At 46.7% G+C, this 15,982-nt stretch overlaps 1 protein-coding gene across 2 annotated transcripts in view; it reads right to left on the bottom strand.

The window, feature by feature from the left end:
* luzp2 (leucine zipper protein 2) overlaps positions 1-15,982 on the bottom strand; it is a 146,399-nt gene that overhangs the window by 79,266 nt on the left and 51,151 nt on the right. The window contains exon 1 of one of the 2 annotated variants that reach the window (XM_015338686.2): positions 12,790-12,886. The exons of the other annotated variant lie outside the window; for it this stretch is intronic. The gene's annotated coding sequence lies outside the window, so the exon portion shown is untranslated. Of the gene's footprint in view, positions 1-12,789; positions 12,887-15,982 lie in introns of those variants that run through there. 2 annotated transcript variants of the gene reach the window in all.

Here is a 15,982-nt window from a genome sequence, read left to right as displayed (position 1 = left end):
TAATTTTAAATTGCTTTCCATTCGGCACGGCTCTTTGTTCAGGCCTGAAAATTAATTTGAAGATAGGCTCTCATTTTTTTTTTTTAGTTGCTGTCGTTTCGTCTACATACATAGAGTTACTCTGTGTAATTCCACGCTGCAGCCGGCTACAAACACCAGTGTCAAGCTCAGGTGAAAATATCATTACACCAGAGCCCTTCATGGGAGCAATACACATTAGCGATCCATCCACGCCCGCTGTTGACTCTGGAAGATGGGAGTGAGACTGTCAGGCAGCTGAGAACGAAATCAAGCTCTGGTCTCTAGGCAGGAGTCCTGGCTGAGCTGATAGGCAGCATCGATAGGGACCGTTACCATCTTTCATAAGTACAACAAAAATAAGAAGAACATGTGGCTGACTGTGTCATGGGATAAGCAAAGCATGTTCACCACGCTTTGAATTTGTCACGGACAGTTCTTTCCGGGCCCTATGCAGACGACACAATCCGGATTTGCGAGGAAACACGGGGGAAAAGCCATGCAGGAGAGGATATGGAGACAGGTGGCGTGTCCTAGGGGTGCAGGTGTCCAGGGGGAGTGAGTCCGGGGCGAACAATCCATGTAGAAGTCCAAACGGGTAATCCAAGACAGAAGAGTAAGTCCATGGCCAGGCGATCCATCCCAGGGAATTAAAACCATGAACCGGGTCGGGACCGGCGGGGGGGGATCAGGAACAGAAGGTTAAAACCATGACGCAGCCAGACGCAGCCAGACGCAGCCAGACGCAGCAGGACCCGGGCTCTCACGAAACAGGATTCAATGAGGAGCCTCGAGTGACGTCTGTGTCTAGCTTTTAAGGAGGAACTGAAATAGGGAACAGGTATGGGTAATGGGAGTGAACGAGGAAGGGCTGGAGTGCCCTTAAGAGGAGGAGTAGCGATCGTGACAGAATTGCAAAGTACAGATGCACCTGTTCATATTTTTGCATTCTACTGTGTGGAAGTGCATTAAAAAAGCAAGAGCAGGAGGCACATCCTTACCCAAAGGGTTGTGGGAGGCTGGAACAAGCTACCCCAGCCATGTGGTTGATGCTGATACCTAGATCCTTGCATCAATTAACTCCTCTCATCTCTAACCTCTTCTTCTGTTCCTACTTGAAGGGTCCCCAGCCCCGGGCATTGAGAGGTGTAACAGGTTTAATTCTAGGTCTCTTTACATCGCCAATTACAAAAAATAAAAAAATGCACGAAAAACAGTTAAATTGGTCCCACGAAATCCTAAATGGATCACTGTTGCCCAGAGTCTCAGCCTGAAGAGAGAGGCCCTGAATAACTCCAGTTGGGGGATCCGAGAGCAAGCCCCCTAGAAATGAGAAGAAACACAGAAATCTTTCTTCGTATTTAAATTGATCATTTAGACTGGGAATTCACAGGTTTTGCATCCTGCACAGGAAGGAAAGTCTAACAAGCCAGACGGCAGTTTGCAGAAGTGTTAGAAATGTATCCAAGAGGTAAAAATGAGAGTGCCTGATGTGAATGATGAATAGGAATTAGAGGTGCAGAGAAATTGCATTAGATTTGACATAAATAAGGCACGTGGCCTTGTTAATGTTTTGAGGTATTAATCACAATGCTGCACTCCTTCAACAGAAAGCAGAGGGGAAACAAATAAAGTTAGCTTTTGCCTGATCTAATATTCACAATGAAATTGAAACAATAGATATCAGATCTGAAGCCATGCATCACGATGGGGATGACTGCGAGACCGAGCACTCCGGGAGATCATTCTCTGAACAGATCTGAGTATCCGTCTCCGGGAAAACACTGGGCACTCATATCCGGCTCGGGATACAGCCCTTCCTACTGGCCATCAGAGACGAGGCTAGGGTGGCCAGGCCTTGTGTCCATCAAGGGAAAGCAGGATCAGATGGATAGCAGCTAAAAAAAAACCTCCATCTCGTTGAGGAGCATGCTGATCGATGTTCTGGGTTCGAGCTCTCCGTTTTCTTGGGTTAAGGTCATCATGCTCAGGTGCCTGACACAGGTACAGTGCCACCTAGAGCCCTGTCCAGCTCTTTTAGCCACAGGTCTGCACTCCACTGATGTGATCTTTAACCCCAATGCGCAGTTTAGGACCCTGTGCAGACGGTATAATCCGGAAGTGACTGGAAAAAGACTTCTAGGGAAACACAGCAGGAGCCGGATGGGAAGACAGACAGGGGGGGCGTGTCGGCTGTGATCTGGTGCTCAGGGGGCGTGGCGCAGGCGGACAAGTCCAGTGGGAATCCAAAAGGGAAAAACAGGGCACAATCCGAAGTCCAGGTAGCCGGGAGATCCAATCCGAGACAGACAAGATTAAAACCGGAACGGGATCCGGAACAGGAACAGGGCCAGGGAACCAGGAGGATGAGAACAGTACCACTCCGAGCCCTGGACTCAGCAGGTCAGGACGCCGATTGGAAGCTTAAGCACTCAAGCCGTGGGCGTAGGGCGACTTGATGCTAGGCGGGCCTGCGGGCATCCGTCTTCCAATGCAGAGCCCCGAGATTCCAGAGCACCGGGTTTAAATAAAGGACGGAGCAAGGGGGCAGGTTAACCGTGATAATGAAACTAACACAAAAGGGTCGGAGCACCCTCTAGAGGAGGGATGACGATTGTGACACCCATACAGTCACAAAGTTTCAAGCTGACAATCTGGCCTGGTTCAAGGTCATTTAAAAGCTGCGGCTGGTTCAGAACTTGCAGTATCCTCCATCTATGAAAAAATCTGACCTTTCTGTCCCGACTTCAGTTGCTGTCAGAAATTACAGCACACTTTTTACTGTTGGTTGCATACATTATATAAATCCGAATTATAAGATTTAATCTCAAAGGATGCTTTGCAGTTCTTTCAGGGTATCAAGCATTGGTCAAATCTTTTCGTTTTAAGGTTACCCCTGCGCCCTAAATTAGTGAACATTTTGAAATGTGTTCCATTTTTATTTTTGTCCGGTTAAAATTAAGATTTGGACACCTCTATTACATTAAGGATCCCACTTAAAAATATATCCACTCCTATTTCTGCAAGACATTTGTTAGCAAAGTATATCGACAGCATATGATTTAAAGAAAGCCTCGGGGCTCAGGCCTTTTGATGTAGAGCTGTTTAAATTCATAGCTTTCTTTTTTAATGACACCACAGAACTTCAGAAAGCATTTTGCTTCATATTGGAAAACATCCATTTTTCCTTGCCTTTAGTGGTGCAATTGGGAGAGGGTTTCCGAACAAAGATTTGTCACTTTTATCTTTAATGGGAAACCGGATCATTTCTCCCAGGCCCCTAAGCAAACATTTGTGTTTATGATTTTAGCGTTTTGAAAAATAACATCTTGCTTTCGCCCAGTCACTGACAGTTGCTCAAATCCACTTTTTCCTGTCGCAGTGAAGCCTGGGTGAACAGGCAAGAGGCATCTGAGACTGGCATATCACTGAGCACAGAGGGCTGAACAAACTGAAAATCAAAGATGACTCATATTGTTTCTCTTGCATTGCACAGCGATGCCCTGCAAGTGTAATACTGTATAAAGCCCCTACAGCAATTTCAACCTGTTGCAGAGCTGTGAACTCAAGCTAGAGATAGACTGCAGTCCCCTTTCAGCATCACATCCAGAAACTCCTTTTTCTGGAGAAAAGGTCAAGTGGAGAGATGGTTCTCTTGGAAAAATGTCTGGCTGGCAGCTCTCTCAAGTCAGATTTTTCATTCTTATTTCATCATTTATTTCCAAAAGTTCTATTTTCATTCCATCCCTCACATTGAAAGAAAGGGCTCCAAAAGGCGGCCCATTGTCCTATAGCTGAAGTACACAGTCCACCTATCGTGTGCACACAGACACACAGTATACTGCATATCATGAGCTTGATGGAGGCAGGACGGACTTCCTCTGTGAAGAGTTCGTATACAGAGTGAGTTGAACTGCAGTTTACGACTGAAAAAGGAAGGGAAGCCTTGAGGTTCAAGGTTTAAACGCTTCCAAATGTTTTTAAAGGAACTTTCAGATAAAAGTCCTCCGGCCATTCAGAAAGCATCGCACGGTTGTATTTCTTTTAAAACAGCGAAAGAAGGGATTTTGTCCCAAATGGCCTGAAACGTGTAATTCTTTATGGATTTAAACCTTGTTCTGCACCATAAAAGCTTACGTTTCGTCCTCACGTCTTCATAAACATGCAGGTGGCAGCTTCTGCCTGGGTGTTGGACTGTTTAAAAGGCCGCAGTCTCGCTGGCCAATCAATCAGTGAGCTGAGAACCAGGGCCACTGACCACACTGCCAGAAAAGGGCGAGCTGTCCCAGCGTGTCAGTCCTGTCAAGGGGACTCACTGACGTTTTCTTCAGGCCTTCAAGACGACAGTTTTCCCAGTTCATCTTTGTCAGGATGTGGGCCTTTCAAAGCCTTGTTTATCTGACTGGCTTGTTAAAACAAAAACTCTGCTTTGTTAAAATAAAAGCAGACGCCTCCGTCTGCCTACTATTTTGTGAGCCTGACCTGCATGTGATCGCCCACACGTATATTCTGTATAGATATTTTCACATAATAATGGCTCTGATAAGTACACATGTTCTAAATTCAGAGCATTCTTAAATTAGCATTCTGAGTGTGTTAATTAAAAGATTAAAGCCATAATGATAACTCGTTATCATGATTCAGGCATTAGCAGAGTTCGTACTTTTGTTCCTTAGTAATGGAAATTCATGATGCATAACCACCTGGCCGAGGCGTTTTGTAATTTCCATATCTTTGACAGATTTGTTGATTTTTAATTTTCCAACAAGTGTATCATTTAAACGTGGTCATCTTCACCATTTTCTGCTCATCTGCGCCATTTCATCCGTTTCTAATGTAAATTAAGTGGAGCTTTGAGTGCACATTAATTAATTTGAATGTATACAGTACAAAACGTGCCACTTTTTTCCAGTAAATATTATCTTCACTGGCTTCCCGTCTGTGCTTGCCTGCCTGAATACATTTGCTGCTTGCAGTTGTTCCTTTCAGAAAGAGGGTGAAGAGATTATTTTCGTTTCTCGTACAATATTTCCTCTGCTTAGAAATCAACAGTGTCTTATTTACCCTATATACAGCACCTGTAAAATAATACAGTATCCAAGTGATATGCACTGTATAACAACTACCTGGATCTCAACTTGTTTACACTGATGTTATCATGTACACACACAAAGATCTCTTCCCTTGATAGAAAATCGTGTTTTAACTCCCCGCAAAGTGCATATATAAACCAAGCAGGGCTATTGCCCGTGGCCTCTGAGATGTGCTTATTTATTATCTTATTTTACAACTGCAATGCTAATTTTGATTTCCTGCCAGTGACAACATTTCCTAAGCTCTAGTTTGCTGAGCACGCATGCGAGGGGGAGTCTGGATTTACTAACACCCCTGACCCCGGCATCTAGTGTCACGATATTAGTTCCCCCTCCTTAAGGGTGCTCCAGCCCTTTCACTAAAGACTTTATTCTATGCACCTGCTCCCTATTCCCAGCCCACCTTAAAAGCCAGGCGCTGACGCTCTTCCGGGCTCTGCATCTGATTCCCATATCGTGCGAGTCCGGGACCTGGAAGCGCCTGGTCCCGTTAAGGTTTTAACCTCGGTTCCCGTTCCTGTTCCCCGTCCGCCGGTTCCGACCCGGCCTTCGTGGTTTTTAATTCTTGTTCTGATGGATCTCCTGGTTTTGGACTTACTCGTGTGTTTTGGATTTTCCTTAAGGATTACTCTTGGATTGTTCGCCTCGGCCACACCTCCCCCATGCACCAGCGCACCTTGGACACGCCCCCTTGTCTTCAGCCCCGTTTTCCTGCATGACGTTTCCCCAGTGTTCCCCCACTTCGTCGGATTGTGTCGTCCGCATAGGGTCCGGAAAGAACTGTTCGTTACATCTAGACTCTAGGCTGCGTTAAACTTCACGGCTCCTTCAGAGCAGGGGGTGTCAGCAGGTTAATTTAATATAATTTAAGCGGCGCATTCATGTCGCGTTTATCCGAGGGGCATCGGACTGGTCCTCTCACTGATGAACACAAGTGAGGCTACACGGAGGGGGTCAGGGTTAAAGCCAGGACTCTGACATAACAAGGGCACCCCCTGCTGTGCCTGCTGGCGGATGACTTTCCTGCTGTTTCCTTATCGTTTCTGCCTGGTAGGTCCTAAGTGGCTGAAAATAATTAAACGGAGCACTGCTGCTCCTTGCAGCTTTTTTCATAGCCACCTGAGTCATGCTTTTATTTTTACGATCAATTAAATGTCCCACGACTGCTCAGTCTGGAGTTGTACAGGGAATACAATGCAAAATGAACAACTTTTAACACTTTGTCTCGCCTTCCAGTAACTAGACTGCAGCTGCCGAAGCATGACACGGCACATAACGACGCAAGGTTTCACAAGGTCTTTCCATGCTAAATGCTACAATGTGCTTGCCAGCATGATGGCATTGAGCAGAAGAAAATTTAACCTGTGTTCTGGCAAGTTTTGTTTTGGGACTCATACATCACACAAGCATTGTGGGATAGAGACTGAGGGCATTGCATGAATGTCAGATTAGAATGACTTTATACTTTAAGCCCTCTCTCACCCTGCAGCTCCCTGCTGGCAGCCCCTCTGGAGCTCAGCAGGTGTGAGCCTGGTCAGTACCTGGATGGGAGACTCCTGGGAAAGCTGAGGCTGCTGCTGGAAGAGGGGTTAGTGGGGCCAGCAGGGGGTGCTCACCCTGCGGTCTGTGTGGGTCCTAATGCCCCAGTATAGTGAAGGGGACACTGTACTGTAAACAGGTGCCGTCCTTTGGATGAGACGTAAAACTGAGGTCCTGACTGTCTGTGGTCATTAAAAATCCCAGGGGGTGTTACCCTGGCCTAATTTCCCCCTGGCCTTTACCAGTCATGGCCTCCTAATAACCCCCCTCTCTGAACTGGCTTCATCACTCTGCTCTCCTCCCCACTGAGAGCTGGTGTGTGTGAGAGGACTGGAGCATCATCCAGGGGGGGCTGCACACTGGTGGGGGTGGAGGGGATCCCCATGACCCATAAAGAGCTTTGAGTGGAGTGCCCCGAACAGCACTATAGACGTTGAAGGAATTATTATTAAAAATGTTGGGTTTTAATTGTTTGTTTCAGAAGGATTATACTGTAATTTAAAAGAAATGAGAGCGAGGAAGATTTTGGAGCACACACCCGGGAGAGGATACTTCACATGCCTTTAGGACCCCAGCTCGCTTTGTCATCTCAGCAGGAGACACCAGCTCACCAGCCTTGACTCCCAGGATTCTCGTTATCAGCTTTTCGGCTCTCCTTTGAAGCAGTGGCGCGGGCCGAGAGGCAGCCCTGGGGCTCCTCTGCAGCTATCGGCCCTGTCCCTCCCACCACAGAGACTGCGGGTCGCCAGAGCCAGCGTCCCCCACTGCTGCTGGAAGTCAAGGCAAGGACCTGCAACTACAAGGAGCAGGACCGCCAGAGCCATGCCCTTTTCTCAGAACCGTGTCAGAGCTGAGTGAATACTAATTCCACTGTAAACTGAATCTCCTGTCACAGAATCCAAGAGGACCACTTCACCATCTCTCTGTGCCTCCAAAATGACAAAGGAACAGGGGATGTACATGGGCGGTGTGGTGGCTCTGTGGCTCAGGATCTGCGCCTGTGCCTGGAAGGCCGCCGGTTCGTATCCCGCGGCCGGCAGAGGAAACCTACTCTGTGTGGCCCCTGAGCAAGGCCCTTAACTCTAACTGCTCCAGGGGCGCCGTATAAATGGCTGACCCTGCAGTCTGACCCCCAGCTTCTCTCCCTGTCTGTGTGTCTCATGGAGAGCAAGCTGGGGAATGTGAAAAGACAAATTCCTAATGCAAGAAATTGTATATGGCCAATAAAGTGATCTTAATCTAAAACAACTCTAATGCCCAGCTCTCTTTATGCACTGAGATTTGCTCTTTGATTTAGGCACACGAGCCTGGAGAAAAACACAAAGACTAAGGACAACACAGGACGCTTCTGTACTGGGGATGATACTGTATATAAACCTTTTTTTTCCCCCATCATGTATCAATTTTGTAAACATCTTGCAAACACTGCGGGTTGCTCTCATCCACGTCTTTTCTGGGGACGGTGGAGTCCGGGCACCAAGTCTATTTTTAAAATGCAAGCATTTTAATTGCACGGCATAGATTACCAATACGGCGAAGCAGCCTTTGTTTCATTTCAAAAGGTCAGTGAAACATTAAAAATCAATCCCCTCCCAGCACGCTCCGCTGGCTGAGGCGAGTTCTGCCTCGGTCTTCCAGGAACCGGACTGATAAGCAATAACGCAGAGGGCAGCCATCTGACAGGCCCAGTCAAGTTTAAAAATGACCTTTTCGGTTTAACCGCGCGGGGAGCCAACAGGCGGAGGGGTCAACTCCCAGCTCTGCTGCAGAGCTGTGGCAACGCCAACATCTTCAGTGAGCAGGACTCTCTCTACCGTAGCAAACATCTTGCAAGATGGAGGAGGGGGGAGGGGGGGTTTCAGTCTCACTGGGCATGTTTAATCTACGAAAGGCAAAAGAGAGGACAGCATGATAACTCGCTTGTGCTCGTCTTTCAGCAGCCGAGAGGCCGATATGGAAACTGGGATCAGAGATCCCGTCTCGGCTTTGTCAGCTGGCTTTGGAGACGCCTCTTTAAGTTGGTCAGATATAATCTCCTTTCTCCCTGGATTGCTTTGCATCTACTGCTCCCTTCATCTGGCTTTTTTCTCATCTGCTGCGGCTCCCCTCCCCCATCGGGCTCATTCATAGTCTCGCGACTCCTCACTTTCGTGTCTTCTTACAAAACACGCATGGTCTTGCTAGGAGTACTGTCTCGATCGTAATCCCTCCTCTTAAGGGTGCTCCGGCTCTTTCACATTTTAGTTGATTATGTGCACCTGCCCTCAATCCTGCCCCTCCTTATTTAATTCTGCATTGGAAGACGGATGCCCGGAGGCCCGCTAACCCCGGCTTGAGGGCATAGGTCTCCTATCGGTGTCCTGACCCAGCTGAGTCTGGGGCTCAGAGCGCCTGGCCTCGTCATCCCCGGTTTTATTCTCTGTCCCTGTACCGGATCCCACTCCAGCTTTTAACTCTGTTTTGTCCTGTCTCGCTTGGATTACCCGGTTTTGGACCCTTGGACTTCGCCCCGGATTTCCCCCCTCGGACTAGTTCACCATGGCCACGCCCTCCCAGCACCAGTTCACCATCGTCACACCCCCTGTCTGTCAACCAGTCCTGATCCTCGTCGTCTCCTCCCCATTGTCCTCATTCACTTACTTCCGGATTATACCGTCTGCATAGGGTCCAGAACTACGCATCGTAACAAGTACCCTGAAATTCTTCACCCCTGCTTTTGTCAGTTCGGTGAAACTCGTTCATTGGAGCTTGTCAAAATTGGACCTGGAACTCTCCAGTTCTTTCTTTGCTGTACTTTTTTGTAAGACAGTGAACTGGGGTGCATTTATCAGGTGCTCACCAAAGAGAAGGGCAAATTAAAAATCAGTTGATTGCAAATCATGCTACACGTAACCCTTAAGCTCAAAGACAGAACTTCATTCACTCTGCTCGGATTCTGCTTTATTTAGGCAAAGTACTCCAGGAATTACAAACTGTCCTCTTAATGTAGCAGCCCAGACAGAAGTAGTCGGGTGATGTAAGATGACAGATTTGACTGGGCTGCTATGCTGTACATTCAAAATATGGAGGTGGAGATGTCAGAATTTCAGCCCCTCACCACAGTGCTGCTGGGCATTGTGTTGCAGGAAGTTAATACCAACACTGACTACCTCTAGGATGTTCTTCAGATATTGCACCTCAGCCAGCTTTTCCCCTGCTGGCTGGCTCAATTCTTCACTAGGGGGTATTTATAGAGGAAGACTGCCAATACAGACCCAAAGCCTCCCAAAATCAGGACAAGACCCAAAATCACCTTTAAGGTACCAAACAATATGCCTGCTCCCCATTTGATTCAAGGCCTCAAGGTGCCTTTCACAGCAAAAAGAAGCCGAGGCAGTGAAAGAGTGAAAAGGGGGGGCTGCTGAGGGCCAAACCCAGTGACCAAGTGTTCGTATTAGCTGCCGTCATTGAGAATGGGCTCGAAAACCCCCTAGAGCAGGCCCCTCCTTCTTGATCCCCACCACTTACATAGCACATACAGGTAACTGCCACATTCACAGAGTCTCCTTCAAACTCCTACTTCTCTGGGGCACTCTGAAGGGCTGAACTACTATTACTATTAATCCACACAGGCGGGTTAGAGGACACATGAAGCACGAGCAAGGAGAAAATTAATCCCACACAGGGAGGTTCCTTGGCCCTTTTCAATCTTTACACCCACTAAAATCACAAAGCACTTCGCTTTGTCCCAATTTCACATGGATATGTGACACTTTAATACATTTTTCCTTCCTTCCTGTGTTATATACACCCAAGAAAATGCTTATCAGAAAAGGCAAAGGAGCTTTTACATGAAAGAACAGGAAGAGATTGTAGGCTCCGGATATCTCATCAAAGCCCTTGTAATGAAGTACTACTTTTCGATTTCAAAACCTAATTTCTATTACTTCTACAAGTGATATTGGCTCTGTACACTTGTGTTGCCCCAATGGAAAAAAAGTTTAGAAGCACCAGGCTCTCCCAAAGAGGCAGTGGAGCTCAGGGACACTAAGAAAAATGCAGAATGAGCCACAGAGCATGGGTTACAGATCCTAGCACCTTGGATCATTTGCAAGGAGTACACCCACCACTCGAGAATGAATGCCTGTATTTTTGAAGAGCACACATGCTAGGGCCCTCAGAGATTGTCATTGTAGGAAAGCGTATCTGAGATACCCAGGCAGTCAATGCACTTGAAAGGTACATTTAATTAGCGCTCTAATCCAAAGTTACACAATGCAAGTTTTAATTGGAAGATTAATACAATACACAAAGCTCTTTTTCTTCCTTCCCGGGAGTCAGAAGAAAGGGAAAGGAACAGAAATGGCATCCCTGGGAGAGAGAATTCTGATAAAACCGTACAAGTGAGGTCACCCTTTAGGAAGCAAATCGATGGCTTTCTTGGTTCCAAAAATGGTGAAATTGCATTCCCTGATTTTATTTAGAAAAGGCTGGCATTCTGCGTGCAACGAGGCCAAATTTGTCCTTGAGCTTTTTTATTTCCCAGGAAGCTTCTTTGAGTGGATTTAGGAAAAAACAAACTGGAGCTTATTAAGAAAGATTATAATCAATGTTGACCTAATTCAAGATCTAGTTGGGTGGCCCTTCCCTCCCCTGAAAAACTTTTCCGTTCATTTCCTCTTCCTCCGTGTCTGTGTGCCCTTTAACAACAAGGCAGCGTCCCAGGAGGAGTCCCTGTCACAATCGTAAATCCCTCCTCTTAAGGGCGCTCCGGCTCTTTCCCGTTTTAGTTGATTTAGTGCACCTGCCTCCTACTCAGCCCCTCCCTGTTTGAGCCAGACACTCCTACCATTCCAGGCTCAGTATTGGGAGGTGGACACCCGGAAGCCCGCCTACCAGTGGGTCCAGGAGAGACCTGACGGCACAGGCTTCGCAACGGCGTCCTGACCATCTGGGTCTGGGTCTTGGAGCGCCTGGCCCCGTAACCCCCTTTTATTCCCCATCCCTGCACTGTATCCCACTCCGGTTTTTAAACATTGTCTTGTCTGTCCTGGATGGATTACCCGGCTCTGGACTTTTGGACTACACCCTGGATTTCCCTTCGGACTCCCTTGGACTTGTACGCCTGTACCACGCCCCCCCGCCGAGCACCAGTGCACAGTCGTCACGCCCCCCTGTTCTTCAACCAGCCCAGTTCCTAGCCGTCTCCTCCCCATGCCTGTTTCAGTCCCTTCCAGATGCTGCCGTCTGCATAGGGTCCTGATCTACGCTTTGTGACACCCCCGTCTGGGGCCATACATGCTTGTGCTTCTGGGATTACTGCCTTAAGAGCCTATGCTGGAGGCTTGGCTCTGGATACCCAATAAAAGGACACGGCCTCTTGCCCACTCTGTAAACTGGAGCCAGCACCCGCCACCTGCAAGTTAATAACAGACATCACTGATTTCCAATGTGCACAGGATGCAGAAGGACAGAAAAGTCTTCCAGCAGCGTATGGAAATATCATGTAAGTTATAGCCCGTTATTTAGCTAGAAGAATCCCAGCTGTTGGGGTCTACTGAATAACAGATAGCCAGGCAGACAGCCAATATCCAACAGCGCATATCTATCAAGACAGATGGACAGATAGATGGATGGGGGTAATTGATACTTTCACTCTGTGTTATTTTTCTAATAATATTTGCCTCCATCCCTTTTTTGTCATCGATTTTCAGTTTTGACTTTTAGATGACTACGAGTTGGGAATAGATTAAACGCTCAGGGAAATAGCTCGGCAATTTAAAGCAATTATCAGCCTCATTCAGCTGCCAACTTTCACAGAAATTTTAAATCAAGCCAAGAAAATAAAAAACACAGGGCAGTGATGCACGTTCAAACCTTTCAGCACCAACAGAGTTAAAGAGGATGTGAATTCTGCACACTGGCCTGTCTTTAAAGCCAGTGTGAAGATGTGTTTGCACGACTCTCCAGTACATATCCAATATAATATCCTGATATTACTATTAACACTTTTTGGGTGTCTTGCACTCGCCAGTTATTGATGTTCTTCAAGGTGCTATTACAATTTCACTTAACGCTGAGAGCCCTGACTGTCTCGACACTATCAGAGTGAGACATCGCAAACGGGAAGTGATATTAATAACGAATAGGTCTGCCTCACCTCTCCTTTTAAATGCAGAGTGTCATCAACCGTAATGTGGAGGATATCTTCCAGCGCCCCTGTTCCCCGGGGACCTGTGCAGAAGACTTGTCCTACATTCGCAAGATGGAAAGTGCCACCATTTATCTGTCCGTCTCCGTTGGCTGATACTGTTTCCCCACATCAGTCTCTCGGTGAGAGCTCAAGAAAAGAGAGAGAGCTGGAACGTCTTTATGAGCTCTCCAGGCTCCTAGGTGGCTTGTCCCAGTCAGCACGAAATGCCACGATTCATTTGACATTTTGAGAAGCACTGGATCGGCCTTATTGCAGGTGTCCAGCCCTGTCACCAGCGTCAACACCGACTCGGAATTGACTTCTGAATTCCAGGCTGGCTATAGAACGAAGCCCTGATGCCCACGCATATGAAACAGAAGTGTCGGCTGTCCGTTTAAAGTAATCTCTAGTTGAAATCTAGCATTGCTCCAAACACTACTGAAAAGCTCCCTGCCCTGTCCTGGAGGGAATCAAAACTACCAGGTGTGCAAAGATCTCCTCGTACAATATGATCCCCATAACAATCTCCTAATTTTTACTTTTCTACTATCTACTTTCCAGCTGTGTACTGTAAATATTTTTAATAAACGAATCTCCTTGCATTGCACTGTCCTGCCCCTGTACGATGCCAGGTTTAATGTTATTGAATAACATTCATGTTTTCTATGCAAATTCTATTTTGCATTCGACCAGGCGCGGTTTTTGTTCTTGCGTCTCTGAAGAAATCAAGCCCAGGCATTTGAAAATGGACGCGCCGCGGTTAATTCACGCTCTTGTAACTTCTCGCCATTTGAGTCCCGGTCTTGGGGGACCCTGGTGAGAGTGGAAGGCAGTAATTACTGTACGTAACATCAAGAGCTTCTTTTTCTCCTGTAAGTGATCATAAAAAAATAACACAGAGCAGCTAAATAATTAACAACCAGGTCCGTTATTTCCCCCTAACACAAACGCCAGCGGTTTTCCACCGAACAACGGTTTTGCTGAGGCGAGACATAGCCCCGTCTTGAGAATAATTAAGCCACTGATTTGCGGGATAATGTACAGTACGATGAATCAGAGAGTTGTCCTAGAGCAGCGAGTCTTAAATACGAATGTGGAGAAAAGATAAAAACGGAAATTGAACCGTTGCTAAGTTCTCTTTCTGTCCCTTAAGCTCACTGGAGCCAAATTTTTTTTGTGTGTGCTAATTAATATACAGTATCAGGCTGATGCTTTTGTTCAAAGCAACCTGTGTATTTTTTGAATTGACGGAATCCGAGTGAACTACTGGATCTTGGCCAATGGTGCTGCAGCAGCATCCTCACCTGAGACTCCAACCCACAACCTTCCAGCTATGAGGAAGGAGCCCCTAACCATTGCTCCACACTGCTACCTTCAAAACCCAGCTGAGGATCAAGTAAAAAAAAGTTCAACCCCCCCCTGCGTACAACAGGTACTGGTCTGCAGTAGATATACGAGGGCAGTGCTGTGTAAGAGGCATGGAAGAACTGCAATTAACAGAGATGAATGAAACCCTGAGATCCAGCCTTAGTCCTTTTACCCACAGTAGTCATGCATGTCCAGAAGCTCCCAGTAACCACATTCCTCCTCCGTGTGTCTGGAGCTGCTGTTTCCTTAGCAGCCAGCCCATGTGGCTCCATTCCAGATGGTCTGACTGGTACAGAATGCTAACTCGCTCATGCACCCTTCAGAGCAGTTCTGACAGCACCGCTTGCCCTCCAGTTTGCAGATGTAAAGATAGAGCCAACCTCCATCGTTCCTCCCTTGCTGAACGTTACGAAGCCCAGAAATAGACTTCATGATTTACTTTTTTTTTTTGTCGTCGATACCAATCTCGGGTATAAACTTTTGCACCCTGACTAGCATCACCTGACAATCGTGGTCAAAATCTGGTTTTGTCTTGCCGGTCCAGACCAGGGCTTGAGGAGAGAACACAATGAACGACCTGTGTTAAAAGTGAGGAAGAGGATGATACTAAAAGTGTCACGATTGTAGTCCCTCCCCCTTAAGGGCACTCCGTCTCTTTCACCTTGGACCTGATTTTGTGCACCTGCCCCCTGTTTCAGCCTGTTCCCAGCCCACCTTAAAAGCCAGATGCCCGCTCAGCTCGGGGTCTGCATTGATTCCCGTATCGTGCGAGCCCGGGACCTGGATGCGCCTGGCTCCGTGATCGTTTTATTTTCCGTTCCTGTTCCCCACTGGTTCCGAACCGGTTCCTGTTTTTATCATGTCTAGTCTCGGATGGAGCTCCCGGCTTTGGACCTTGTTGGATTCCCCGTTTGGACTACCTCTGGATTGTGTGCCCCAGACTCACCCCCCCTGCGCACTTTGGACACGCCCCCTGTCTTCATTCCCGACTCCTGCATGGCTTTTTTCCCTGTGTTTTCTCACTCCAGCCCAGATTGTGTCATCTGCATAGGGCCCTGAAAGAACTCGTTCGTTACAAAAAGTAGGATGACCATCCGAAAAGAAATGAGACCTGCAGTAAAGCTGTAATACAAATCACCTACAGTCTGCAAGAACAAAAAGCATGACAGGAATTGATATTCCCTCAGTTTGTCATACTGTACAAGTCTTTAAATGCATGATACTGGGTATTATTATTAATAATAATGATAATGATCTGAACCCATGTCAAATATTGCATTAGGTTGTCAAATTAGTTTTCTATACAAGGTGTGAATATATTGTTTTATTACAGGATATAAAATGATCATGTCTGAACATTTGTAGCAAAAATTTTAAGGATGACATTCACAGAATAATGATTCAGCTACAAACAATTACTCAGGTGTGTGAGATGCTAAAAAAAAGTTCTTTTTTTTCCCCATTTTCACAAAGGGAAATTGAAACTAATAAATTCTGAAAAAAATATATTACTGTGAAATTCCGAGTCTCTCATTACCATTAACACTGCAGAACACAGGATTAAGCTCAGGCAGGTCTGTCTCCTGTCAGTCCAGAATGAATTCTTGTTAGTCTAGTTATAGATAAATTACCCATTGCAACTCACCCAGCATGCAATTTGTTTCGTTTTGTGTTCCAACAATCTAAAGATTAACGGAAATGGAAATCCTGGCTTTGAATTTCCCGTCTTTCTCAGAAGCATTTTTTTGCCTTAAGTTTCTAAGGGATTGCAGGTGCTTGTTAAAAGTACAAA

The sequence above is a fragment of the Lepisosteus oculatus genome, chromosome 21 (assembly GCF_040954835.1).
Source record: "Lepisosteus oculatus isolate fLepOcu1 chromosome 21, fLepOcu1.hap2, whole genome shotgun sequence".
NCBI lineage: Eukaryota > Metazoa > Chordata > Actinopteri > Semionotiformes > Lepisosteidae > Lepisosteus > Lepisosteus oculatus.
Note: the sequence above shows the minus strand (reverse complement) of the source record. Positions and strands in the feature narration are given on the sequence as shown.